General features: G+C 41.6%; 1 long non-coding RNA gene across 1 annotated transcript; it reads right to left on the reverse strand.

The window, feature by feature from the left end:
* Positions 1 to 819: 819 nt before the first annotated feature.
* Positions 820 to 26,123, reverse strand: LOC146642352 (uncharacterized). Its single transcript, XR_014909727.1, has 3 exons — positions 25,937 to 26,123; positions 3,839 to 3,902; positions 820 to 2,853 (listed from the first exon to the last, which is right to left on the reverse strand). It is a non-coding gene; the product is annotated as an uncharacterized LOC146642352 (long non-coding RNA).
* Positions 26,124 to 26,398: the final 275 nt, after the last annotated feature.

A 26,398-nucleotide genomic window follows, 5' to 3' on the forward strand; every position in this document is an offset into this window, starting at 1 on the left:
ATTACTGGATCGGATATCGGAGAAAAATAAAAAATGTAATCCGATCCATTAAATATCACGAAAGCACCTCACAAAACTTGCAACACGCCGTAACTCACCTCAGAACGTTAGCACGTCGGAGCAGTATGCATCACGTGATAGAGCGGCTGTGGCATGCGGGACCTGTCGGTGGTCTGGATAGCATTTGGAGCTTCGCTAGCAACTCGGCATTTCATCTCCGACAAAGTTATCCCCGAGAGAAGTAAAGCAAGTGTGTAAGTCCATCTCTGAATGTTTGTAAAGCATTCCTGCGTTAAGCTTAACAAGCGATATATGGAGCGACTGCCTCTTCTTGCTGCTACTTCAATCATGAAACTGCTTAATGATCAGCTGATCGGCTTTTCTGTCGCGAGTCCATCTCTCTGGTTTGTTTTTGGCCCACTTTGCACCAGAAAGAGGAAACCAGCGGCTAAACAACAGCAGCACGTTTAAGCTTGATCAGCTGTTGTTAGAATTTATTTATTATTACTTTCTACTCGAGGATCTTTTTCTACGTAGCTGACGCTGGTAACTGTGCAGGGGCGGATCTAGCAAAGTTTAGCCAGGGGGGCCGATAGGGCATTAACAGGGAAAAGGGGGCACAAAGACATACTTTTCTTTCTTATTCTCATTTAAAATGTCTAGCTTTTAATAAATAATTATCCGAATCTTACACCGAAAGTTTTAATTTGATGTAAAATGAATAGAAGTCAATTACTGTATATAGTGACTATTAAGTCTAATATATATACCCTAGTAAGCTATAGTACTTTTTCCTTTGGGAAGGTACCATCTGTACAGTCTGCAATTTTGTTGAAGAAAGATGTTGAATCTATTTAATATTTCTTGAAAAATAATTGATTTCTGTGCATTTTTTTTCACACTGCATCAAATTAAGGTTGATTACGTTGATTAAGCATCATGAGGTGGAGCGTGAGGGGTGGTTCCCTATTTTTTATTTATTTATTTTTGTTGTTGCTGGGAGTTGGAACCCTATTAGTTAGGTTGCTTAATATTTACGCTAAGTACTCTTTAAAATACCAGAATAGGGAGGATGGTGTAGGTTTAAGTTTATTAGATTGATCAGTATTGCTGAACTATAAATATTTTTTTTTTTGCATATAGGTATAACAGAATAGCTTTAGTGTAGTTGTTGTTTTAAACTTGAGTATGAACTTATACAAAATGCAGCAAGATATTTTTAAAAAAACAGTTTTATTGATTAAAACACACTATATCGGATTCATATCGGTATCGGCAGATATCCAAATTTATGATATCGGTATCGGTATCGGACATAAAAAAGTGGTATCGTGCCATCTCTAGTCTCTACAGAGAAATTTCACCCTGTCCTCTGGAAAGATTGGATAAATCTTTTAACAAACATGAACTACCTCAAACTTTTGCACAGTACAGCATATACGCAATGATATAAAAAAAGGAAACAGAATGAAACTGGTACGGCTTAACAAGATACACAAATTCAATTGAAATCTGTAAGGAAATAATATATAGCTGCTATGTCTTATAATAATAGATTTATTATAAAGTTACAGAAAAGGTTAATCTTCAAAGTGCTGCTCTTCATACATACAAACAAATCACCCACATGGACTGAAACTTGTTACAGAAACATGACAGCATGTATAATTATATCAGCATAATTAAAAATATGATTATATTAAATATACACTTTGGGGAAGTCTTTAGCTATCACTAATACTTTTAAAAGAAAACTTGGTACATCACGCTAGCTGTTTCCCTCTCCCTCAAACTTTTTTGATGACTGTTATGGCGATAACAGTTTTTCTGTGTTCTGCTGTGGTAAAATGTGGGTTTTCCTTAATTTGCAAACCACTGCCACTGTCTTTATTTACATTTATCACAGCATACAAACTTTTTTAGAATTGGGGTTGTGGCTAAATGGTAGCCTGTTGCTCAAATCACAGAAAAACAAAGTTTACCAAATGTTTGATAGTCATTTGCAGATATCTTGCAGGACCAAGGAACAAGACAGGATTGCAACTGTTATACACAGTTTTATTGATCAGCGCAGATGTGATTTTGTGTCTTTGAGTCCTTAGTCTTTTTACTAATTAGGAACCTAAACAGAATATCTATTACCAAGTTGAAAAAACAAGGGAAAGGAAGAGCCAGAGTGGCAGCATCCAGGTGGTTAAGGATGGCCTCTAGTGAAAGTAATCACCAAGAGTCCTTTGAAGCAGGAGTGGTTCAGGGGCAGGGTCAGACAAGCCAAAGACTAGAAGATGTAGCTACGTGAAAAAGCCTGTAACTAGACTTCCTGTGTAGCACACGGGCTGATTGTGTTTGTGACACCATATTGCTGTTTCACAACTTCTTTCACTGTATGTTGTAGACAGCGGGAACAAATGACTGATAGGATTGCATAGTTGGAGGACTAACTCTCAGCATTTTCTAAAATAATCATCCATTCTCTAAAATAAAGCTCTTTTACAGTAAAAGTAAAATTTTATTAACTTTTTCCCCAGAAGTGAGCATTTTATGTTTGGAACAAAAACCTCTCATAAGCCCTTTCCTGTATTTCCTCACCTCGGTGCTCACGGCGAATAAGCTCTATTCTTGTCTGTCTCAGGAAGCCTCTCCACGTAGAAAGCGCGGAGCGGTCTCTTGGCAACTGGCACATTATTCTATTCTATTAGAGGCTGCAGAATTAATAATTATGGCGTTTAATCTGAAGCATGGCCAGTGTCCAGCCTGGCTCCCTCCACGCTGGCTGCGCTGCAAAGCCTTTACGTCTTCTCAGCGGGGTCAGCTCGCGTCTCCGGTGCAGCTCCCTTTATGGAATATCAGCAGCTGGAGGGGGAAAAAGAAAACAATGAGGAAAGAGCAGGTTCTTGCTGAGAATCCAAATAAAACAATTTGCACATAACCAGGGACCTTGACTGAAATCCTCGTGAGCTGGGAGCTAATTAAAATTGGGACCTTGCACAAAAGGGATCATAAACAATGTTTATCCCCTTTTGCTCTACCTGGCGTTCCTTCTTCTTTCTCTATCTCGCCTCTTTGTCTTTGTCTGCATTCACACCAGTTTATACTGTATGACTCTCGGGGGAGTCCAGCACAGAAAAAGAGAAAGATTTACTGATTTTTACTCTGACAAATTGGCTTAGTGGCTTACAGCAGCAACAACTGCACTCTTTGTGCTGTTGCCGCAGGGCTTTCAATCAGATGTAAATGCTCAGCACATTGACATGTCATAATTAGTGTCACAAGTTGGAGCTTCAGTATTTCGGGTTGTCTGCATGGCGCTTTGACTTACCGGATATGCATAAATTGCTGTGTTTACCACACTCTGGACCCCCACCCCACCTACCCACCCCTCCCCAAAAAATGCTGTGACACATTAAAACTTGTAAGGACTTTATTTTTGGAGTTGAGGGGGACTTCTGAAGTTATTTCCGCTATGGGTTTTCAAACACTTTGAAGAAAATTAATCACTACAGTAGCAGCAGAAGCATAAAAATGGGTCGGCTGATACAACATCGACCAACGGCTTTGGGAGAAATATTAGAGCTTTTTTTTTCTCCTTCTGCATAATTCAGGCCGAGACTGGTTGCACTTTGCCAAAAGAGTCTGACGTTTGATGAATGCCTCGATCGAGCCAGTCGATCAAGCTGAATCCAGGTACATGGGAGAGGTGCTGAGGCTTTGCTTTAGGAAATCCTTAAGATGAATAAACGACATAATAGACATGGCATGGGCAGACATTAATATTCATTAGTGTTGTTTAGATAATGTGTACCCTGCTAGGTCACAGGTGATGTTGAAATGTGTTTACCTTTAAGATATGGAGCTGTCAGCCAGAGCGGCAGTGGGTGAGCAGGAAGCAGTTCGCCGGGTTGCTGAAGGACATTTGCAGAGGATAAACAGCTTTTGATGGATACAGAGTTGCTGTCGGCTGGGATAGAACCTGCGACCTTTCTGATAAAGGAAGGTCTCTATGCCCACTAGGCCACCCAACTGCTTTATTACTTTTTCACACAACCAAGGTCAAAAACACGAGTGTTACATTTTCAGTCTGTGTGCATGTAAAAAACAGGTAATTTTCTTTCTTTTTTTTAATAAACTTAACTTCTGCTTATTTTTTTCTCCAAACTCTACTAGAAACTATAATTTCCCCCCACTACGGAAAATGAATAAGTCCAGGTACCTCTCCTCACTATAATTAAGTGCTTGTTTCATGTGCTTGCATCTTTTTTTTGTTGTTTGGAGTGCACCACCAGTTCCTCATTGGCACACCCAGTGCTCAGCTACTTCTGAAAAGGGTAAAAAATAAAGAGAAGCCTTTGCAGAAACATTGTGGAACTAGATATGGATTTACTTTTCATGTTTGGATTTTCAGGCTGGGGAAAAAAATACAATTCCCTCATTCGTTCCAGGGAAATCTGTAGCCAACACAGCAGGAGTCTCAGCACAGCGAGGGTCTGGCAAAACAGGTCCACTGAAAAAACAAAAAAAAGTTGGGCCAAACCAAGCAAAGTTATTGGCGTCTGATAAGGTTTTTAAACTCACCACTTGTTACTTTCTGGACTGTCTCACAGCACACCCTCTGTTTTGTCAGATGAAAACATATTGGCTACTACACTTCACTGTTCTTTCTTCAAGCTTGAGCAGTTTTAAATAAAACCAATCCTCGTCGCTCTACTCTCTCTTCTAATTTCAGGAAAAATGCCATAATAATTACAACATGATTTTATATTCAGTCTAACTTTATTCAAGTCTCATTTAAATGTGGACAATAGTAGATCAACTTGAATAAGCTAACACTGGGGTTACAGTTTAAAAATATTGACTGCCACTGGTTACCCTCAGCTTCCTTGCTGCTGCACTGGTGAAAATCCTACGTTGCGTAATTCTTGGGTGTCCACGCCGTGCACCCTCTTGGCAAAGTGATGACAAAAAAGGCAAACAAGTTGAAACTGTAACAGGACAGCAATTAGTCTCTTACTTGACACTTTTCTCACTGTAATCCCTGGCTTTTGCTGCCAAGAGAGAAGCACAGCATACATGACCCCAGTCGCTCTCCCCAACTTGCCCCATATAGATTTTTGTTTAGGAGATCTTGCCATCACATTTAAACACAGTACCCTTTGGAATATTTTAACCTGTGAAGAAATGTTCTGAAGAGGCCACAATCTGTAATCACCTGGCTGAGAAATTTGGGATTATACTTTCCATGTCCATGAGGATCTGCTAGGGCAGGGGTCAGCAACCTTTAAGACCCAAAGAGCCATTTGGACCCGGTTTCCACACAAAAGAAAACACTGGGAGCCACAAATACTTTTTGACACCTAAAATGAAGATAGCACTGTATATATTGTTTTTTACCTTTATACTTTGTGTGAACAACTAAGGTGTGTTGCTTATGAAATCCATGAAGTGCTATAGAGAAAATCACATTTTATTTGTGTAATTAACACATTTTGAACTCTTAAAGAAATATAACAAAAGGAAAGCTGAACTAAAATGATCCATGTAGCAAGCAAAAACTGTTGTGAGCCGCCACCCTCATATCACGTTTGGGCTTTTGGAGCCTTGACCTGACTTTTAAAAAAATAATTGGAAAAAAAGCACTATGCTGCTGAAATATGAAAAATAGATATTTGCAAATTTCTGCCTAAATATGTATTTTACCAGGTTAATGTGTGTGGCGGGGCGTGGTCTGCAGCCGCTGCAGGGGAGGCGGACACACCTGAGCGGCACCCGCAATCACGCCTCGCCGCCTTAACGTCTGTGCTATCTATGCTGTTGTGTTGTTGTCAGTGTTGGTCAAGTTACTTGAAAAAAGTAATCAGTAACTAATTACTGATTACTTCCCCAAAAAGTAATCCTGTTACTTTACTGATTACTTATTTTCAAAAGTAATTAATTACTTAGTTACTTTTTAAAAACACGATTTACAACCTGAATAGGTGATAAAGCGATAGATCTTTCAGCCCAATTCTACTTTTTCTACATAATCCATCATACAAAATGTAATCAAATGGAAAAATCCCTTTTTAAAACTTGTTTTATTAGTTTTAATCTTCTAACTTTATGCATCAAGCAAAAATTTAATTATATGCAACATTCTCTGACTGGAAGAAATTTGTTTAATATTTAAACCTATTTTCTGCACATTCCAGCACATAAAATATTTTTTTTGTGTGTGTGTTTACACTCACTCTTTCAAATAGATGTAAGTAAAGCACAGCAGAAACTAAATAAAGTCAAACACTCAGCGGTCCTTTTGCTCTATTTTCACCTGTAAAGCAGGAGTGGGGTAGGCGGAGGTTTACCCTGGTGCAGGTGTGCCGCAGCGGTCAGTTGAAGAATCCGCGAGTTTCTCTGTGAATTTCCCATTATGTCGTAGCGCACTCGGTGTTTGGAAGTTTGGGGGGGGGGGGTTTTCGGTGTAAAAAGAAGTTTTCTTCCCATGCACAATGGACACTAATGTTTTTGTCACTTTTTATGGAATCAAACTTAAAGTAAGGTCAGTACTTCCACGCTTTAAACGCTGCATGCTCATACTCTCTCTGCACTCGATATATTATCCATTGTTGCTCTGCACACAGCTGTTTTCACCAATGACTGTAGAAAAAAGATGGACGACGCGACACCGCCTCCTACCATTGTGCAAAAATGAAGCCAAACTATCCCACTTGTGGAGGCTGCCATCTTGCAAATTTCGAGCCAGAGTCTGCGCAGTAGTGACTTGAGGTGGAGTGACTGTGTAACACTCCCGCCCACACACCCGCTGGACTCAGTGTTGCCAACTTAGCGACTTTGTCGCTATATTTAGCGAGTTTTCAGACCCCTTAGCGACTTTTTTTTTTAAAAAGACGTGAAAGCGCGTATCGCTTTTACTCTCAACAAGCAGCGGGTGCTGCAATGCAGTCAGTTCTTCTTTTACTCTTTTACTCTTATGCTGTTTTGTGAATCACAAGGTTTAAAACTACTTATAAGCACACACACACACAAAGTAACTCCACCAGAGTGCCTATTTCGGGTCACTTTTGCCGGTCCAAGCCCGGGTAAAGGAGCAGGGTTGGAATTGTGACATTAAAAAAAACAATAATTGCTAAAAGAAATTTAATTTGTAGTTCTAAATAAATTCTAAATGCATTTAGGACGTTTTTTACTCACTTTATGTCTCTTCCACGATGTTATTTCTCTCTCCAACAACATAGGTCACAATTACATTAGCATGACCAATTATGCAAATTAGGCGATGACGTCATTTAGCGACTTCTAGCAACTTTTAGGACAGCCAATAGCGATTTTCCTTACTGAGGAGTTGGCAACACTGGCTGGACGTGACCGCAAACACGCCCCCCTACACTTTTTACGTAGCACCTGTGGTTCGAGTTTTTTGCCGGTTTACCGCGACTGACGACTCGTTTAATTAAGGTAAATACAACCATGTCACTGTTATAAAAAAAGACACACAGTTTATCATCTTATAGTTCTAAAATCGCTCTGTTGTTAATTCGTTTGCTACATTAGCCGCTAGCATACGCACTGTGTTGGAGGCTTGTTGCTAACTAGTTAGCGATGCTACACACCTGCTACTCTTAATAGTCTTTAACACTTATGTTTTTTTATCCATTTTTAGACAGCGATGAGATCAGCTGCACACTCCACAGAGGCCCAGAGTTACTGTTAATATCAAAAATATAATGCTGTCCTTTGAGATTTTAACATAAGACTGTGAGTGTAATGGATCTAAAACTGTTTAAATCTCTAGTCTACAGCCTGGTAACATGGAAACTTTAAAAACAGCAGCAGAACGTTTCAGTAGTGTAGTCTAATGTGTTCTTTTCATTTAATAATAATCCATATTATGTATAACAGCTACATTCACCCTGGAGAGAAACTAGTGAGGGAGACCATCAGAACCAAGCTGGGTTTCTGGGTCCAGAGGGTTGGAGAAACTTCTTCCTTTTCTTTCATCACAGCTGTCCTGTGCCAGAAGTTCTGCTGACCCACTGAAAGAGGCTTCATTTAAGAAACACCAGGAACACTGAAGCTCATCGCATTGATCAAGCAGGACTCATGATCTTCGCCAGCAGCTCCCTCACAGGGAAATCTTCAGAGCTCCTCTGTAGGCCCGCCCCAGGAGATGGATAAACCCAGCATTTCATGAACACTGTGATGAGACCTTTGGTTTGTGTAATGTTATAAATACTTGGATACTCCCCAGAGGCTCCGGACTTTTACATAAAGATATTATATTCAGTCCTGTAGAAAGTTATATATTTAAAAATATGTGATCCTCTCTGGTTACTGTCACAGGGTGGAAAGGGACAAGTTATCTAAGTTTTTTTACTATGCATGTTTTGCTGCGTTTTACCTTTTTAATATTTTAATATTGTACATTGGGTTATTTTTATGAGTTTTACTGCATGTTTTAATGGTATTTATTTGGTGACTTGTCCTGGAAAGACTCCGCCCCTACCTGATAATAAACTGATCACACCTGCGAGAGATCCCAGAGAGGCCAATAAGAGGGCCTGGCAGACTAAAGGAAGGAGTTCGACCGAGAGGCTTGAGAGACGGCCAGGAGTAAGTGGTGCCAGGTGGCGGCGCCTGCAAGCCGAAGGGGCTGGTGGAGCTGGGCGTTAGGAGACATGACCAGCGACTGGGGACGCGCCACCACCAGCGACTAGGGACGCGCAGCGGGCAGTCAGACGGCAATAACGACAAGAGCCAGCTTGTGCACTGCGGGAGAGCAGAAGCAGTGATGTTGTGTTTTATTGATTTTTATTGTGTTATCCCTTGGCCAAGGTTGTTTTAATTCATTTTACATTTTTAACTATTTAAATATAATAAATTATATTTTTAATCTTACAGTTTAAATTGTGTGCTTTCCCTTGGCGGCTCCACTGCTCTGCCCGTTTTGAGGAAGGTTTCCTTCCTTTTAAAAACACAAAACATCTTGGAAATAAAATCAGCCTTTCCGCTCCGTTACATTACTCTGGTATGAATAACTCTGCATCACTTTATGGTAAATAACACACTATGTGTAAAAAAAACTGTGAAAAAATTCCAGATGACAAGTTTGTAGTTCAACATACAAGTGACGACCTTTGACCTTCATCAGGTTTTATTTAATTGTGTTAGAGAAAATCTCATATGCTCTTCATGCAGCTGAGTACATCAAGTGTTTAAAACAGAAGCTGTGCAGGTCTGAGATACAAACTGAGGTCCTGTTAATGCTGATATATAGTGACACAGTTACATGAGTGATTAATCCTTTTGTTTTTTTGTCTTTAACTTTATCAATAAAACAGCTGCAGCTTTCACTACAGCACGTGTGGTACTTTAACCTTTGCACTGTTTTCATCAGTTCATTTTACAGTTAACATGTGAACATGTTGGATGATCTGTCTGCTGTCACTCAATGGAGCTGAGGTCTGAATCTGAGGGCAGCTCCTGTAATCACAAAGACAACAGAACCATCAAACTCAGATATAAATTTTATCCCTCAATATTGAAATAAAGCTGATTCTTCTGTCCTCACACACTCAGGATCTGAAGTTCTTCTCTTACATTTTTTTCAGTATTACAGTACACTACAGTACTTTAAACCATAGTTCCGGATTAATGAGGAGTTACTGAAGTACAAGCTTTTAAAAAAATGTTACTGTCTTTACAGATGTGGCAAGAGACTGAAAACATGCTGTTGTTTGCACATATTTAATAATCAGCTCTGCACAGGAGCTGAAGCAGGGTGCAGCCTGCTGCTTTTACAGTATAATACTTGTAATAAAAGTACAGTAACAGTAATTAGTGACTGAGCAGCCCGGAGCGTTTCTCTTGATTTCTTTAGTAAATTCATTCCCCTGCACGGATTAGCTAAACGAACCCTGACAGCCGAGTGCTCATTTTAGCTAGCTAGGTCTCAGGAGCTAGCTAAGGACGGTAGTTACGGATTAGCTTACAAACACGTTTAACTTACCGAAAAAGTGCAGCGGGGCCTCGGGTCCTTCTGTCGGGTAGTCCAGTTTACTGAAGAACACCTCAGGCTAAAACACTCGGTCGTGTTTTCGTAACGTAAACGCTGGCCCTCCTCTCAGAGCCTACGCTCTATCTGCTATTTCCGGACAGAGATACGCAAGTTTCTCCGCGACTGCAGCTGCCAGTCAAAGCTGTTATAATGACGTTTCACCCCAATTTAACATCACCGCGGTAGGAATTAGAATCAAACTTATGGGAAAGGAGACCTCTCGGACATCAATCAGCATGATGAGAACTATTGATAACAAAAGAAAGAATCTTTGGAAAAAAATTATCTAAGGAGCCAGGAGGAGAATTTATTTTAGTCAGACCCAAGTCCCATCCGCCAACATGGAGGAGGCGGGGTTTATGACCTATACTGCAGCCAGACACCAGGGGGCGATAGAGACGTTTTAGCTTCATTTTTGGGGAGCTGTCGCGTCGTCCATGTTTTCTACAGTCAATGGTTTTCACGAACGTCGCACTTGCTTACGTCACTGTTATGAGACATTCTCGCAAAAACATCACGGTTTTAGTAACACAGTAACGCAGCGTTCCTACGGGAAAGTAACGGTAATCTAATTACCGTTTTTGCAATAGCAATCCCTTACTTTACTCGTTACTTGAAAAAAGTAATCAGATTACAGTAACGCGTGTTGTTGGTATATGTCGGGCTGTGAGCTGAAAACCTACAGCCGGCTGTGTGCGTAAAGCAGCCGTGTGTGAAAAGTGGTCAATAAAGAGATGCTGAAAAGCATGTTCATGGAAACATCGTCGGGTCTGCCGTGGTATGTTTACAATGGGACTGCTGCTCCTGAACCTCTGCGCACAGCGTCTGCAAATCGGGGCTGTACGAAGTCACTTTCATCTTTACGCAGGACTGTAAGCTGTCATCTGTGAGACGTGAGCGGTGTTTGTTTTTAACATAGTTCATGGTGGAGAACAGCTGCTGACATAATGTGGATCCGAAGATCCATAAATGGCCTACCTGGGGTTGAAAGTCTCGATAAATGCACGGCATTTAGGCGGGTATACCGGCTTCCGTAAGTGTGATGCTTATTTTGAGCAATGAAAAATAGTAGAATATAATTTTATTTTTACATTTCATCCATCCATCCATCCATTCACTTCCGCTTATCCTTTTCAGGATCGCGGGGGGCGCTGGAGCCTATCCCAGCTGTCATAGGGCGAGAGGCGGGGTACACCCTTATAGCCAGTCTGTCGCAAGGCTATAATTTTATTTTTATATTTCAATATTACAATAATCTTCCAATTTAGAACTACAAGTTAAAAAAAGAACTAACATAAATAAAATACACTTCAGCTAAATACTTCTAATTTATTTTCCCAAACCACGCGGAGCCGCACTATAAGGACTAAAGAGCCGCAGGTTGCCGACCCCTGTGCTAGGGTCTTGACTCCACTGCAATTTGACCTCAACTTTGTTACATGGTGCCATTTGTGAGATATAATGGGGTGCTAATGGTTTGCTAAGGACAGTTAGCTCTAGTCTGTTAGCCCTAACCCTAACTACACACGTACCCCAGACAGTGGATGCTATATCAGTATAACAGGATCGACTACTGGGCCATTGAGTCTCCACTCTCCAGGTATCCATATTCACAACGGACTACAACTGAAGCCTAGGGATCTCAGTATAACCACCACATTTGTCCCTTCACACACCACCAGTGACATCATTATACACCCATTTCTGCTCCAGGTATTTTGCAATATTTTCTTGAACGATAGGTATCACCACTCCTGGTATCTCCTGGTACAGGAGGAGAAGAAGTCAAAATCTGGAGTAAAGAAAGAGTTTTTTCTTTTTAAACTGTTGCAAAAGCTTCCTCGGTTTAATCTGTGATAATCTGTGTTTAATTTCTGAGCATCTGTATTGATATATCATTTAAATGATATATCAATAAATGACTTCAGCACTAAGCAGGAGAGGAACTACCAGACCCCCGTCATCAACGAGTGCCCAGTGGAGAGAGTGGACAGCTTCAAATACCTCGGAGTTCACATCACGCAGGACCTGTCATGGTCCTGTCACATCAACACCGTGGTGAAAAAGGCCCGACAGCGTCTCTACCACCTCAGACGCTTGAGAGACTTCCAACTGCCCTCCAAGGTGCTCAGGAACTTTTACTCGTGCACCATAGAGAGCATCCTGGCGGGAAACATCTTAACCTGGTTCGGGAACAGCACCATGCAGGACAGACGAGCTCTACAGAGGGTTGTGCGGTCAGCTGAGCGCACCATCCGCTCCAAGCTCCCTGACCTGCACTCAATCTACAGCAGGCGGTGCTGGACCAAGGCCAGGAAGATCGTGAAGGACCTCAGCCATCCCAACAACAGACTGTTCTCTCTGTTGAGGTCAGGAAAGCGATTCCGCTCCCTGAAGACCAACACAGAGAGACTGAGGAGGAGCTTCTTCCCGCAGGCGATACGGTCTCTCAATCACACCACCACACAGTACTGACCCACACATATGGTTCTTACACACACACTGGACTTTCTGGACTTTGGTTTTGCACAACACTGGTCACTATATTCTTCATTTCCGGTTAATACTTGTACAGCTGCTGTTATTGTGTATATATTTATTTATATTTAGATTTCTTCATACATTCTTATATAGTTCTATATTGTGTATTGTGTATTTTGTTGTACAGTTATTTTATTTTCAACTTTAATTTATATATTTATCTTTATCTTATTCTTCCCAGTTAAATTTACCCTTCATTCTAATTTGTGTTGTACAGTTATTTCATTTTTAACCTTAATTTATATTTTATTCCTTCCTAGTTAAATTTACCCTTTTTAATTTTTCATATTTATTTCCTATCTTATTCATAGCCTTTTCCTTTTTTGTTCTCTTTAGGTCACGAGCAGTTGTCCAAGCATTTCACTACATATCGTACTGTGTATGACTGTGTACGTGACAAATAAAATTTGAATTTTGAATTTGAAATGGTGAAGTGTCCAGCAGAAACAGTAGCTTGCGACTGCAGAGTTTATGTTAATTTAACGTCAGCTTTGTAATTTGCAAGTCATAATGGGGTCCTAAGTTGCTACCATCACTCTTGACTCCAGTACTCTACAGAAAAAGGACGGTTAGCTCTACGTATTATCATTAGCATAAAAGGACACCTTGTATTTATCTCAAATTGAGAGAATCTGATGTCCTGATATGTCTTGTACATCTGGCTTTTACCTGCTCATTTCCAGCACTGGCTTAAAGGAAGACCACACAACAAGCGAATTGCAGTAATGTTGTGCCAAGAGTCCAGAGAAAGTCGACACTCACTGAACCCAACGATGGGCAAAATAACTGGTGGCTTGTGAAGTGAGCGGGTACCAAGATAAGCTTTTTTTACCTTGAAGGCAAGCAACTTTAGAAACTACCAGTGAGAGTGAAGGATGGTGTTGATCGGTGATACGTGATTGGTCAGGTTAGAGAATTGCCCAGACAACTGGAGCAGGGAACGACTGCTAGCGCCAAACAATGTGAGATAAGCTAATCACTTCCTGTGTGAAAACTCCTTAAATGTTGGAATTGGATAGGAATTCAGAGCAGCATTTTTGGGGGGAAACAACCAGAGGAGTCCCCTCCTGCTGGCCATCAAAAAGCACTTTTCAGGACACAGACAGACAGTTGGATATGTTAGGCTTAGCAAACTTTGCTAAAGATATCCCACTGTAGCAAAACTGTCAGAGTTGCACATACAAAAAAATGTTTTTTCATATTTTGTCATTAACAGTAATTATAATTAGAGTGGTATAATTCAGTCTGCAAAGAATTACTCTACTTCGAATTTGCACCTGTCAGTATAGACACATGGTGAAATGTCCTGAACTATAGCGTGTCATTAAAAATAGTGGGCTTTTTTAGCCGTACCACACAACGTTCGCCCTACTCGCCAGACAGAACTCCCTGCAATTTCATCCTCTTACACAAAATACAATTCAGAATGAAAGGATGGTGTTCTGACGTAGTAAAGGAGGATCCAGTCCACACCATAGAGGCACAAATGGTCATAACAGAACTCCCAGTGAGGAATCTAAAAGTAGCTGCAGTGCTGAAATTGGTGCCCCGTGGGAGGGCTTTGAAGTTTCTGATTTTTACGAGCAAACTTGTGAAACTTAATGATCGTATCACCTTGCCTTGGATTCCTGTCATCATCGAGCACAAAATGAAGCCTGCAAATATTAAAAAAGAAGCTCACATCTCCTGTACCCCATGTATTTTCAAAGACATTTTAACCAAAGATATGAGCTGCACATGCATGCTATGCATGGTGATTAATCATATCTTTTATCCTAGCTACCTTAGGTGCAGGTGCTAATTATTTAGAAACTCCCTGATGCAATATCTATATCTAGATAGAGGCCAATAAAAGTCAGTCTATTAATTAGATTTTTATTTAAATGTCTTCCCTGTGTGGTATGATGACAGATCTACAAGTAGAGAGAGAGGTTTAAAAATGACCGTCGGTGGCTATTCCAACAGATTCTACCCTACCTGGTGCTGCACCACTGTAATGAGACACCCAGCGAGAAAGGGAGGCAGCTGGGAGAAAGAGAGCGTAGAGCAATCTTCCACTGAGCCAAAGATCTCAGCAGCACCCTGAGAGGCTTTGCTTCTTCTGATGCTTATTAATCCCGAGAATGAAACGAGGTTAACAGCTCTGAGTGGTTCAGAAACAGCCATCAGCGGTGCGGCGTGATTTTGATTCGCCAATACTGGAGACTCTTGAGTTTTTACAGTTTCTGAGAGACTTGAAAGGCAAGATGGCGATGATTTTAGAGGAAAATGTGCAATTTCTTTTAAATTGACTGACAGAAGCAGATTGCATTAAAAAAAAATACAAGTTCTTGGTGGGCAAAATCGCCGCAGTGCAAAAAGTCTCATTGAAAAGAAACAAAACGATCAAGAGAGGATTTTCTTTCTTCTTCCGCAGGTGTGTTTGGAACCTGATTGTGCTAATTTAGTTCTTTTTTTGTGCTTTGCATGTCTTCTTTGGTGTATTTTCAGCTGTTAAAATGTCATTTTTCTTTCTTTTTAACTTGAGCTTTAAAGTTCATGTACCACCTTGGATAAAACAAAGCACTCCCAGTTTTGAAGTGTATTTCTACATCTGCACAATCATTAGAGAAAAGCTGGGTTTTTTTTAAAGCCACATCAAAGAGAAGTCTTCCAAAATAATAAAAGATTTTGCTCATCATCTGCTCTCATCGTCTTGGCAATGAGAGAGGTTTTGTGGTATGCTCTGCTTGGCAATGATGAAGACTGATGGTGTTTTGTTTTCTCAGCAGAGTAAACATCAAACTGTACGAAAAACAAGGGCACAGATAATTAAACTTAAAATGAATCCCAATTCCTGTTTTAGGAAGTGAAGTAATTAGTGCAAAGGTTCAAAATGCATGTCTGCATTAAAATAAAGTTGATGTATTTAGAATATTGAATCAGTATTATGTGCGGTTTGCTGAATGTGTCATCACTTCTTATCCTCCTCTCTTTAATTGTGCCCGTTAATCCAATCTACTTGTCATGGTCAACTCTGGGTTTATGTGTAAAAAAATTATATTCAGGGTGTCAGAGTATGTTTCATGCTTTATTTTTATGCTCCAGTACGTCTTTGGTTATTTGTTTTGTTTCTTAATGCATGACATTAAGGGGAATTTCGCTCATCCAGGCGTGTCACTAACACGGCACACATTTACTGCTTCGGTAATTTGCATTTCATCCCTCTTAGATTTCTATCTGCATGACGGAAATGAAGGCCCATAATTTTATGGCTCATACATATCACTTTCTGGCCTAATCAGATTGTACAGTATGAAACATATTGAGATGTATTTTTCTGTTTTGGTTTGGTGGAGGCAGAGCTGTAGTGATTCTGCAATCAAAGCATTGTTCACTCGAGCATGTGTTCTTGGGGTCCTTCCAAACTGGCTGTTTAGTTTCAGTCATACAAGCCACAAGACCGGTATTCCCTGCTGGCGAGAGGATTGTTGAACCAATAAACCCACTTGACGGACAATGCAAATATAAAATGAAGATGGGTTTCCTTCAGAGTAAAAGAGTAAAACTTTGAGGGTAAAAACGATCTGATTTGTAATGTAGTTGCAAACTGCAAGCAATTTTGGCAATCTGCTAGTTTTCAGGTTTTCAGGTAGAAGGTTTTCAGTGCAGTTCTGTATACCTCCTTGCAACCGCCCACCAACTAGTCAAATAACTTACTGACTAGCACCACCAGTTTGTTGACAGAGACTTTAGCAATCAGTTTAATGCAGCATAATGCAAAGACTGATCAGCCCGTCAGATAATGAACCTTTTTCCTAAGCAGGGTTGCCAACCAGTCTGAAAGTGAGCTGAGGCCTGTTTGAGACCTTAAATCTGTTTTATTCAGGATATTTGGCTTTATTTATGACATGGACTTGAAATGAAAAAAGAGATATAAACACCGAGTCTGAAAAGTGCTTTATAATAACCAGGAATAATTCTAAGAGGTGACTCTAGTGGCTGTTAAATAACCCAATAAACACTTTCCTAATTAACTTGGAGACTCAATTCACTATTTTGTAGTCTTAGTTTATTGGATGTGTAACTTACAGTTGTGTAAAATATTCTTCAGTGTGGCCTACCTTGACATTGACAAGTCACTATAGTATGAGTACTATAGGCACCCAGCAAACATGCCCACTTGGGGCTCCATGTGGGGCCACAGTCAGCAAGCCCACCCACTGGGCACGAGTACTGAAGTCAAATGTAAGTTGCACAGTGCATGGCCCAACTGGTGGCACTGGGCACCAGTTGGTGGCATACAGAGATTTGACGGGTCTTTACACCAGAAGCCCCAAGCTTAAACCAGGGCCTTTAAATTGCTAGGCAAATGTATACATGGCACTTTGAAACAATTAGCTAAAAAAAATCAAGTTATTCTGTTGCAGTAACTTGAATATCATCTGATAAATTTGACCTCTGTAGTTCTTTTGACGTATTACAAGATCCAGTAAGACTTTGATTTTACTCTGGGATGGAATCAATCGCCTGCTTCATACTTCTGACGGTCTATTAAAACATGTTCATATATAATATTATGTATAACAAGGTGTTTCCTTATTGTACATATTGTGCCAGGAAGAATGCCATTAGACTGTGGGGGGGGGGGGGGGGGGGGGTGTCAGCAGGCCAAACATTTCTCCCACAGGGACTCCAAGTGTCCAAGTGGGTGCACCCACACAGGCAGTTGTGCCCTTTGGGGCCCCTGTATGAGTTTTCTATGGGGAAGCCCACAGAAAACCCTGCCCGATCACTTACCCATTCTTCTCATTTTTAAATTGCTGCCATTTCTTTCTGTAAACATTCAGCTCATCACTTTCCCAGGAAATCTTTCCAAGTAATGACTTGAGAGCACTTAGAAGAGCTAATTGAATTAGCTTCATCGTGCAATCAGCAGTGAAGTGTAGAAAAACAGAAATTTTTTAAAATAATGATGCAACGGATTATTACTTGAAGACTGACCCTCTTTAGGGAGAACTGCTTCCAGAAGGGTAATGAAATCACTGGAACTGCAGATGAAGTTATCAGACATTAATTATAGATCCTGCCGTCTTCATGGACGTAGGAGGTGGTTCAGCAGCCCAAGATGGGCTTGTTTCATCCTGGAAAATGTTCAAGGACCTCTTAGAAGTCTTTTATAGGCTGCAAGTGGCCCCCAAGCGGGACTTTGAGTACCACTGATCTACAGTACCATGTGTCAGCGAGACCATCTGAGCACATAATTAACTCGAGGAGTTGGCCCTGCTCGCTTGCCCGTGATGGCAAGACTACAAAACTTTTCTTCAGTGCATGTTTGCATAGCGATAAGGAAGATTTTATTGAAGGTGTGATGCAGCCTTGCCCACAGAATACACAGGTAGTTTCTGCTCACACCAGAATCACACATAACAAATGCAGAGCAGCGGATTACTGGAGCTGAAGGCAATATTGCATACGCTCTCCTCCCACCCACCCTACGTCCGAATCCAGGAACACGTAAGTGAAATGGGGGTCACTGCACTTCTCTCTACTCACACAAAGTTCCCTTCTGTAAGCGTGCATAAGTGGGCGTGTGTGTGTGGGATGGAGATGAATGAAAATGCGAGGCGGGAAAATCTCTTTGCTATTTATATTTTCTTTTCAAAATCTTGGAGCAGCTTTCTCTTCCACTTTCAAGGTTGGTACAGCCTGGAAACACGGCGCCTGTTGCATTTGTGCTCATTCAGCTGCTCTATACTATTTTTTATGGACAACAACAACAGCTAACCATCATGGCAAACAACCACTAACTGCAGTGTGCACACTGTCCCCCTGTAGCATTTGATGGAAGGCGCAGGGCCCAGGCTGCTTTTTTGAGAAACACCGCAACAGGCAGATGGTGATATTTGTTACGTGAATGATGCTTGGGGGCGGGGGGTGATATAGTGGCCAAGAAATATGAGCGCTCAGGTTTCTGCCCCATTGGCTGAGAGGAACATTTCCCCACAGACTCACAATTAGTTTGCTGGCCTCTTCCACCAGTTAGGTGTGATTCTCCCCCTGCAGCTGTTTGTCACCACCGCGTAAAGTATTGCCTTCCAGTTGCTAGCTGCTGCACCGAAATGCATCACACGCCAAGTTTGTCAGTTGGGGAAAATATGAGCACACTCGCTGCCCGTGCACACACGGCTCCTGAGCGTTGCGACACCTTAAGCCGGCCTCGCCTGCCCACGCAAGACAAAGGCAGCTTCTTCCACAACGAGTCGTCAAATTTGCATAGAAATTGAATCTAGATCGGTAGATGGGGCCCTCACAAATGCTCCTCCTCCCTCATCCACCCTGCTTTCTGTGTCAAACACAAATAAACTCATATACAGAGTCTGCTCCTTTAAGGTCCAATCACTTCAGAACAATGAGCCCTCCTCGAGGAAGTCAGAGGCGAGGACATGATGAGAAAAATGAGGACATGAGGACGACTCGACGTGTTTACCAAAAAAAAAGGTGAGTGGCAACAAGAGAGGATTTGCAATGCAGAAGTCTTCTGTATGGCATTTTAATATTCCCTTTAATATATCTGTCATTTACATGCCTTTGGAGCTCCAGCAATCTCCAGTTGTTTTATATTCATTTATTGATTATATAACTGGTTGTTTACAGTTTACGAGCCCTTAACAACACATATTCTTTCTGCATTGTGGAGACCGAACAGAGGAGCACATCAGCAAGTCAATATTGTTTGTCATTGCTGTTCAAAATGGCTACTAGTGACATGGAAATTCATATTGACTGCTTTCAACCAAGCTTAAAGTTTGTTTAAGCCACGCTGTAAAAAACAGTTGTTTAATGTTGTATAGGAGCGTGCGGTTTTCTATGGAACATTAGATAAAGGGCTGTGTGCTCAGCCTGGCCATATTCACTCTGACACAGTCATGAAGTTTGCGGATGATACCACAGTGGTGTCTCTCGTATCGGATAATGATGAGAGAGGATGTACCAACACTTGACAAAGTGGTGCTTAGACAACAAGCTCGTCCTGAACACCTGCAATCCACAATGACCTCTTTGGTCATGCTGGAGGTCCAGAAAGACAGAACACGCTCCTCTCCTCATACACGGGGAGGCAATAGAGGGTGTGGACCGAGCTAAGATCCTGTCGTACTTCCAGATACATACGGAGAAAGAGTTAATGCCTAAAATAATTTAATATAAAAAAAGAAGTGGAATTTATTCAATACATCTCTTTTTTTAATATATGATAACAAATGCTGCTGTACTAAATGAAATCTGTCTTTGGGCTGTGAAACCACTTTAAGAAGCATACATTTTAAAGTAGATAGTGAAAAAAAATGTATTTTTCTGTCATTTAATTGTTTGTTTATTTATTAATTGTTGCATTACTTTTTTACTTTGGTGACATGTGGGGGGGAGCTCTTTATGGTAAAAATGGCCTGTATTTGTATAGCGCTTTATCAGTAGAAGAAGCTGCAAAACCTGTAAAAATACACTTGCAAGCACAAAATGTATGCTCTGCTTCACATTTGCACAGATTGGAGCCTTTGGCAGCCCAATTCTGGCCCCTGGGCTTTATGTTTGACACTGCTGCTCTACTGCATTTTGCTGTCATTTATGGTCACGCTAGTTCCTTTGTCTTTTCTCCCCACTGCTGCCTCCATCTTTGTGTAAGTAGGCGTGGAGCACAGTAGGGATAACAGAAGAGAGCATTGTGTGACAACTTAGCTTGTAATTCATCTAAAAAAAGGTGGACCAAACCCAAAACATCTGTGTAGCAGAAGACCCCATTACCCCTGTGGTGGAGACTGAGCCGGACAGCAAGCAAACAAACACAAAACTGTGTGCTCCAGTGGTGCTTGACCAGTGTTACCAGAGTGCACTCAACTTGGATAACAACTCAAGTGTTTTCAACTGAGCATACAGTAGATGAGGCGGCATTAATTGCGACGTTTCTTTAGGTGTGTGTGTGTGTGTGTGTGTGTGTGTGTGTGTGTGTGTGTGTGTGTGTGTGTGTGTGTGTGTGTGTGTTCGTTCGTTCTCAGGCCCCAGCGCACCAAGTTGATTAGAAAACACACAGTTGGTGCACCAATTAATCCACCTGGCACGGCTCTCTGAACTACTCTGCCCCACCTGACTTCCTGCAGCTGAGCTAAAACCACACCTGCTACCTAATCTAGAAGTCTGATAGCAGGGAAGCTAGTCCTGGGCCCTGTATTATGAAATGTATTAAAATACGCAGTGTATCCTTCTGTTATCTGGCTTAACACTGGCAATCAGGATAAGTGGTCACACAAAGCTGATTATTAGCACACTAAGCTAACCCGGGGTTTCCCCTGCACGTTTGCAAGGGGTGATTGGGGTGGTGCTGGCAGCATCGGACCGATCACAGTTATGAATAAGTGTACTGTCAGCAGAGCAGATGATTTCACAAAAGAAGAAAAATGGGGAAAAAATGAAGAGGTTAACCACATTATAGACTGAATGTAACACAGATGCTGCAGACGAAGCAGTGGTGTGAGTGTGTCTGAGAAGAAAAGGCAGTGTACTGCATGAACGTGTGAGCACTGTACATGCGTTGGTCAGTAAGATTAAATATTAATAAAGTCTGAGCTATTTGGAGCCAGGAAGGAAAGACAGCAAAACAAAAACAAACAAAAAATGCAGACTGTAAGTTAATGGACTTATGAATATCACAACTCTATGATTAAGACACGGGAGAATCTGATAGTGTTTCTATTCTTTCAGCCCCAGCCCTGGTGGTGTTTAAGGGTCTGAGTAATGAAGGCTGAGTCTATGTGCAAATTTGGTTACAAAGTACAAACGGGTACTCTATTTTACGAATGTATATTAATACTTTACAACTATTTTATTGCTGGTTAAGTTATATTGAAGCATCTATATTTCTCAGTGATGCTAATCAGGGGGGAAAGGTTTTAAATGACACACTCCTGCAAAAAATAAAGGAATTTAGAACACATATCAGATCTCAATGGGGGGAAAAGTCATGCTGGAGAGCTATACTCATATGGGCTGTATAATGTGTAAGGAACAAATGGATCACCTACACAGGACTGAATGTAAAGATACCGCAAAAATCTAAGTGAAAAATCATCACTGACCCACCATGAAACCAGTCATGCTGAATGATACAGGCAGAATAACATTTTCCACAGCTTCTCACAGGACACCAGTGGCAGACCTGCTTATTCTGTTATTCTATGGCAAATGCCAATTGGGCTCCACGGTGCCAGCCAGTGAGCAGTGGGCCCACTAGAGGACATCGGGCCCTCTGGCCACCCTCATGAAGTTTGTTTCTGGTTGCTTGGTCAGAGACATTCAGACCAGTGTCCTGCTGGAGATAATTTTTTAGCTCTCCTGTGGCTCTCCTCATCCTTTTGCCCAAAAGAAGCTGATATCGGTCCTACTGATGGAGTAAGGACTTTCTATGGCCTTGTTCCGTGGCAGCACCATAGAAGCGCCATCCTACAGCATTCCCATTGTGTCAATATACAGTTTGGGTCAATGAAAGGAAAAACATACTATGGGCTAGATCGGTCAGTAAGCTAACCAGCTCAGTATGCAGCCTTTCATTTCCCTCACATCAATATTCCTGTCCTTGTTTTGTATTCCAGTACTTTCAGATAAAGTTCATGGAGGACTGAGTAGTTGCTTAGTGTGTGTGTGTGTGTGTGTGTGTGTGTGTGTGTGTGTGTGGGGGGGGGGGGGGGGGGGTTTCAACTTTTGAAACTACTACATTCGTCACACAGAACTGACAAGATTCTCCCAGCTAATGCAGGAAAAAAAGCACGACACAAAGTGTTTCATCCTCCTGTAAACCTGTCTGAAGCCACCCTGAACATTTAATACTTCTTCCTCTGTACTGAAAAGGGTGTTTTGGAGGGAAGCTGACAAATGTCAGAGGTTGATAGCTAAACGGTGGGCCGAGTAGCGGGGGGTCTGGAGAAACAAAGCAAGAGAAAATGGCATTCTGTTGTGGAGACACTCAGCTATAGTGACAGCTACCACAGTGCGCATCATACGCTAATGGCAGGCTGCCTTGATGCAGGTGTCTGAACCTAAAGAGCACCTTTCAGTCACATCGGCGTGTGAGAGATCGGTCCGTTAAGAGTTGGGGGGGGGGAGCAGATGGAAAGTTTTCCTCTCGCCTCGTGAATGTCGTGTGTGTGATTAGGAATGTCAGCACGGCTATTTTAGGCTGACATCTTCAGAAAAGAACTCATCAGCCTTTTGCGCCGTGATGTACGAGCGAGGAGCAGAAATTGTCCCGGTGTCAGGGAAACCTGACAAATGTCTCGCAGAGAGGAAAATCAGCCGGCTCGAGAAACTTTATGGAACATTATCTGCCAAGGACAGTTTGTTTTTGCAGTAAGGTGATGATGTACAGCTTTTGCACATCAAGCTTAGGCGTGCGTTCCTCTGGTCGTCAGGCTAAGCTGAATCTGATCCTGGTTAGATGTGATAATGGGCTGTAAAGCCCTTTCTTTCTTTTTTCTCTCTTTTTTTTTGCAACACTATGCACAAATGCCCAAACAACAACTTTTAGGCGCATCAGACAGTCATAAATAATGACTCCACGTTGTTTTCCTGCATGTACCGCATGTGAAACATGACGCAGTGATGAAACATGTCACATCTTCTCCTTTGTGAATTGTTTCCCACAAGTACCCCTCGAAGGCCTAATTGAAAGTGGCACACGGTTTGATTTGTATTCATGAACGAGCCGTGCAGCTGTTGCCGCTCTCTTGTCAAGCTGTTGCCGTTGCTGTTCATGCAAACTTCACATCGGCTGTTTGGACGGACAACAGGAAGTGCCTTCCGTTTCCTTGGGAAACGCTTTACATTGCTGTTTAATTGCTAAACTGTGTCGACATCATTCAGGAAGTATCGAGAGTATTCTCTACAACCGGTTGAGTTAATTGTGCATGGGTGTATGTAATTTAACTGTTCTAAATATGTGAAAGTATGACTTAGCCTGAGCGATTAAATTTCACTAAGGAGGGCCTGACACGCAGCATGGCGACTGCAGTTGCTCCGAGTGGCTGAACACGCTGTAATAGGCTCCTAAATAAAAGAACAGTAATAAAAAAAAGGAAACCTTTTATTTGCCACTGAAAGAACAACCTGTGCTATACAGTATCCACTCCAGAGCACAGGCTTTTGAATAAACCATTAAAAAAAAATCACAGGTTTGTGACAGCTGAGCTTGGCAGTTATAGGACCGTGTGTGTCTCCGATTCAGCTCTGTTTCCCTCTATCGTTTTAATTAGTGGTAGACTGTGATTTTGCTCTTATGTGACTTGGACTCTGAATACAATCCCGTAGAGCTGCCACTTAAGTGTTTCCTGGAGTGCAAAATCCACATTATGCGTTTGACAAAAGACAAGGAATGCTGTCTTTGTGGAGACTAAATGCCCTGTCTCATTATTTATGCACTTGCCTTATTGAAATCCGGAGAACTTTTACTGCAGGAGACGAGGGGGACATGCCGGAGAGGGCAGGCACTCGCCTGCCATAATGGCCTATATAAAGGTAAGTTAACAGCGGGAGATGTTTTACAGCCAGTTGAAGTGAAGAATATAAGGAGCAAATCTCATAGACCTCATGGCTTTGTGCGAACCCTTAAAATTTTACAGCCTATGAGTAGAAGTGCCATGGATGTAGCCCATAGTACGAAGCAGGGTTGATGTGAATTCTCTCCAAAAAATGGATAGCTTCCAGCGCTTTGAGCAAATTCATCCCGTGCTCCTCTGCAAACGAGCCGCCATGTTAACACTATTGACATTAGCGATGTAGGCATACTGGGCTGTGGAGAGGACAGCTGAGTGTGTGCCGTCGTCCCCGCGGCAGTATTCAGCGTTTGTCTCCGTGACCCAGAACTACCTACTGACAAAAGTGCCACCTCATTTCAATGCTAATGTGCCGTTATGGGTATTTTCAAAGCGTTGCTGCTGTTTATTATGATTCAGCTTACCTCAGAGGCGCTGGTTAATCCTGTAGATCCCTGCAGAGCTGCTCTGTACCAAGGGGTCATAGAGATAGTGTTTAAATAGACTCTGTTTAACGTATTATTCCAAGGGGACGACCACAGGTCTGTAAACAGCTGACAGTTTTGCAGTTTCTTCCATTTTTCCTGCACATTTAGTGTTCACAAAAGAGGCAAAGATTACAGAACTGAATGTTTCTTTATTTCTGGTGTAGCACAAAGCATCTCTGAGCTCTGCACCTCGTTTGCAGTCATAACCTGGAGGCTCACACTGAGCTGTCGCCGACATTGGCTCTTTGTGGATTTGAATCAGCAAAATCAAATGTGGTCACTGTGTAATAGAGGAGAAAACAATTTCCAGTGCTCTCCAGCTGTTCACTTTAATAGACAGCTACTAGAAAATGTATGTAGCTGTTTACATACCAACAACTGTCTTGAGAATCAGAAAGAGATGCAACATTGAAATGGTAGCAACTGATTCTCAGCAGTGACTTTTACAGTGTCAGCCACCAGGAGGAGAGTTATAGACCCTGTGACATCTAAGCACGCTAGTCAAGTACCCCAACCCAATTCTATGTTCCATTTAATTCAGTTTTATTTTGTTTACATAGCAACAATTAACAACAACAATTGACTCAAGGTGCTTTATGCCCGACAATATTGGAGAAAAGGATATATTTCTAATATGCAAGGACTTGGTGAATGTGGGAAAAATGGACTACTACATAGAGAGAGAAGGTAAAATTCAATGATATGCAGTAGTGGCAAGACTAGGACGAAGTGTTCAGTGCATCATGAAAAGTTCCCCACACCCTAAGGGAGGGTTCAGGGTCACCTGATCCACGGAAAGTTTTGTATCTAATCCTAAAGGTAGAGAGGGTGTCTTTCTTCTGAATCCAAACTGGGAGAGGTTTCCACAGAAAAGAGGCCTGAAAGCCAAACCCTCTGCCTCCCATTCTACTTTTAAAAACTCGAGGAACCACACAAGCCTGCGATTAGAGAGCAAAGTGGTCTATTACGATGATATGAAACAGGGTCCTTGAAAATATTGGAGGGCATAAACCGGTCCGTGGCGCAAAAAAGGTTGGAGACCGCTGATTAAGAGGACCCGAGGGAAGCTCGGAAAGCTAAGCAGAAGTTATTTGGAGAGGAGAGGGACTGCCGTTGGTTGAAAAGAGAGGTAAAAAAAACTTCAGTGGTGTTGCACACTATTTTATATTATTTTTTAAAGTCATTGTTAACCCTTTAAAGCCGGTCAGAGCAGCACGCTCCGTTTTGTGTAACTATTTTTAAATCCCTGTAGAACACGAACCCTGTAAGCTAACGCAATAAACCAGAGGAGTTGTACTCACATCTCATGCCATCAGCTTGTCCTCGGTCACAGTTTCCTTCCACACAAAGCTTTGCAAAAATTGCATAAAAAGCGCTTGCAGGAACAAAAACATAATATTCCAGAAACAGCTTTGCCGGTCCGATCAGCTGTTCGTAACACTTCCCACAGTGAAACAGAGGTCAGTGCGAACTATCGCATGTCCGCCATTTCCTGGCCGAAACCGGAAGTGACGTCATTTTCGCGGAAATTGTAGTTTTTTACTTGTAGCCTTAAAAGCCTATACTGGTCATGTTTGACTTTTCTGAATAGTTTCTGGGATGCTTGGAACTCAAATTGCACTGCTGGAAATAGTTTATTTTGATGCACCTGCGGTTTTCTTTGCAAATTTGCATCATAGGATTGTTTTTTTTGTTTTTCCTGCAGTATATAAAAATTGGTGTATCTCCAAAATAAAACTATGAAGACACTCAAAATAAATTTC

Source organism: Rhamphochromis longiceps, linkage group LG23 (genome assembly GCF_057381845.1).
Source record: "Rhamphochromis longiceps isolate RC_006_pf linkage group LG23, R_longiceps_female_GT1.1, whole genome shotgun sequence".
NCBI lineage: Eukaryota > Metazoa > Chordata > Actinopteri > Cichliformes > Cichlidae > Rhamphochromis > Rhamphochromis longiceps.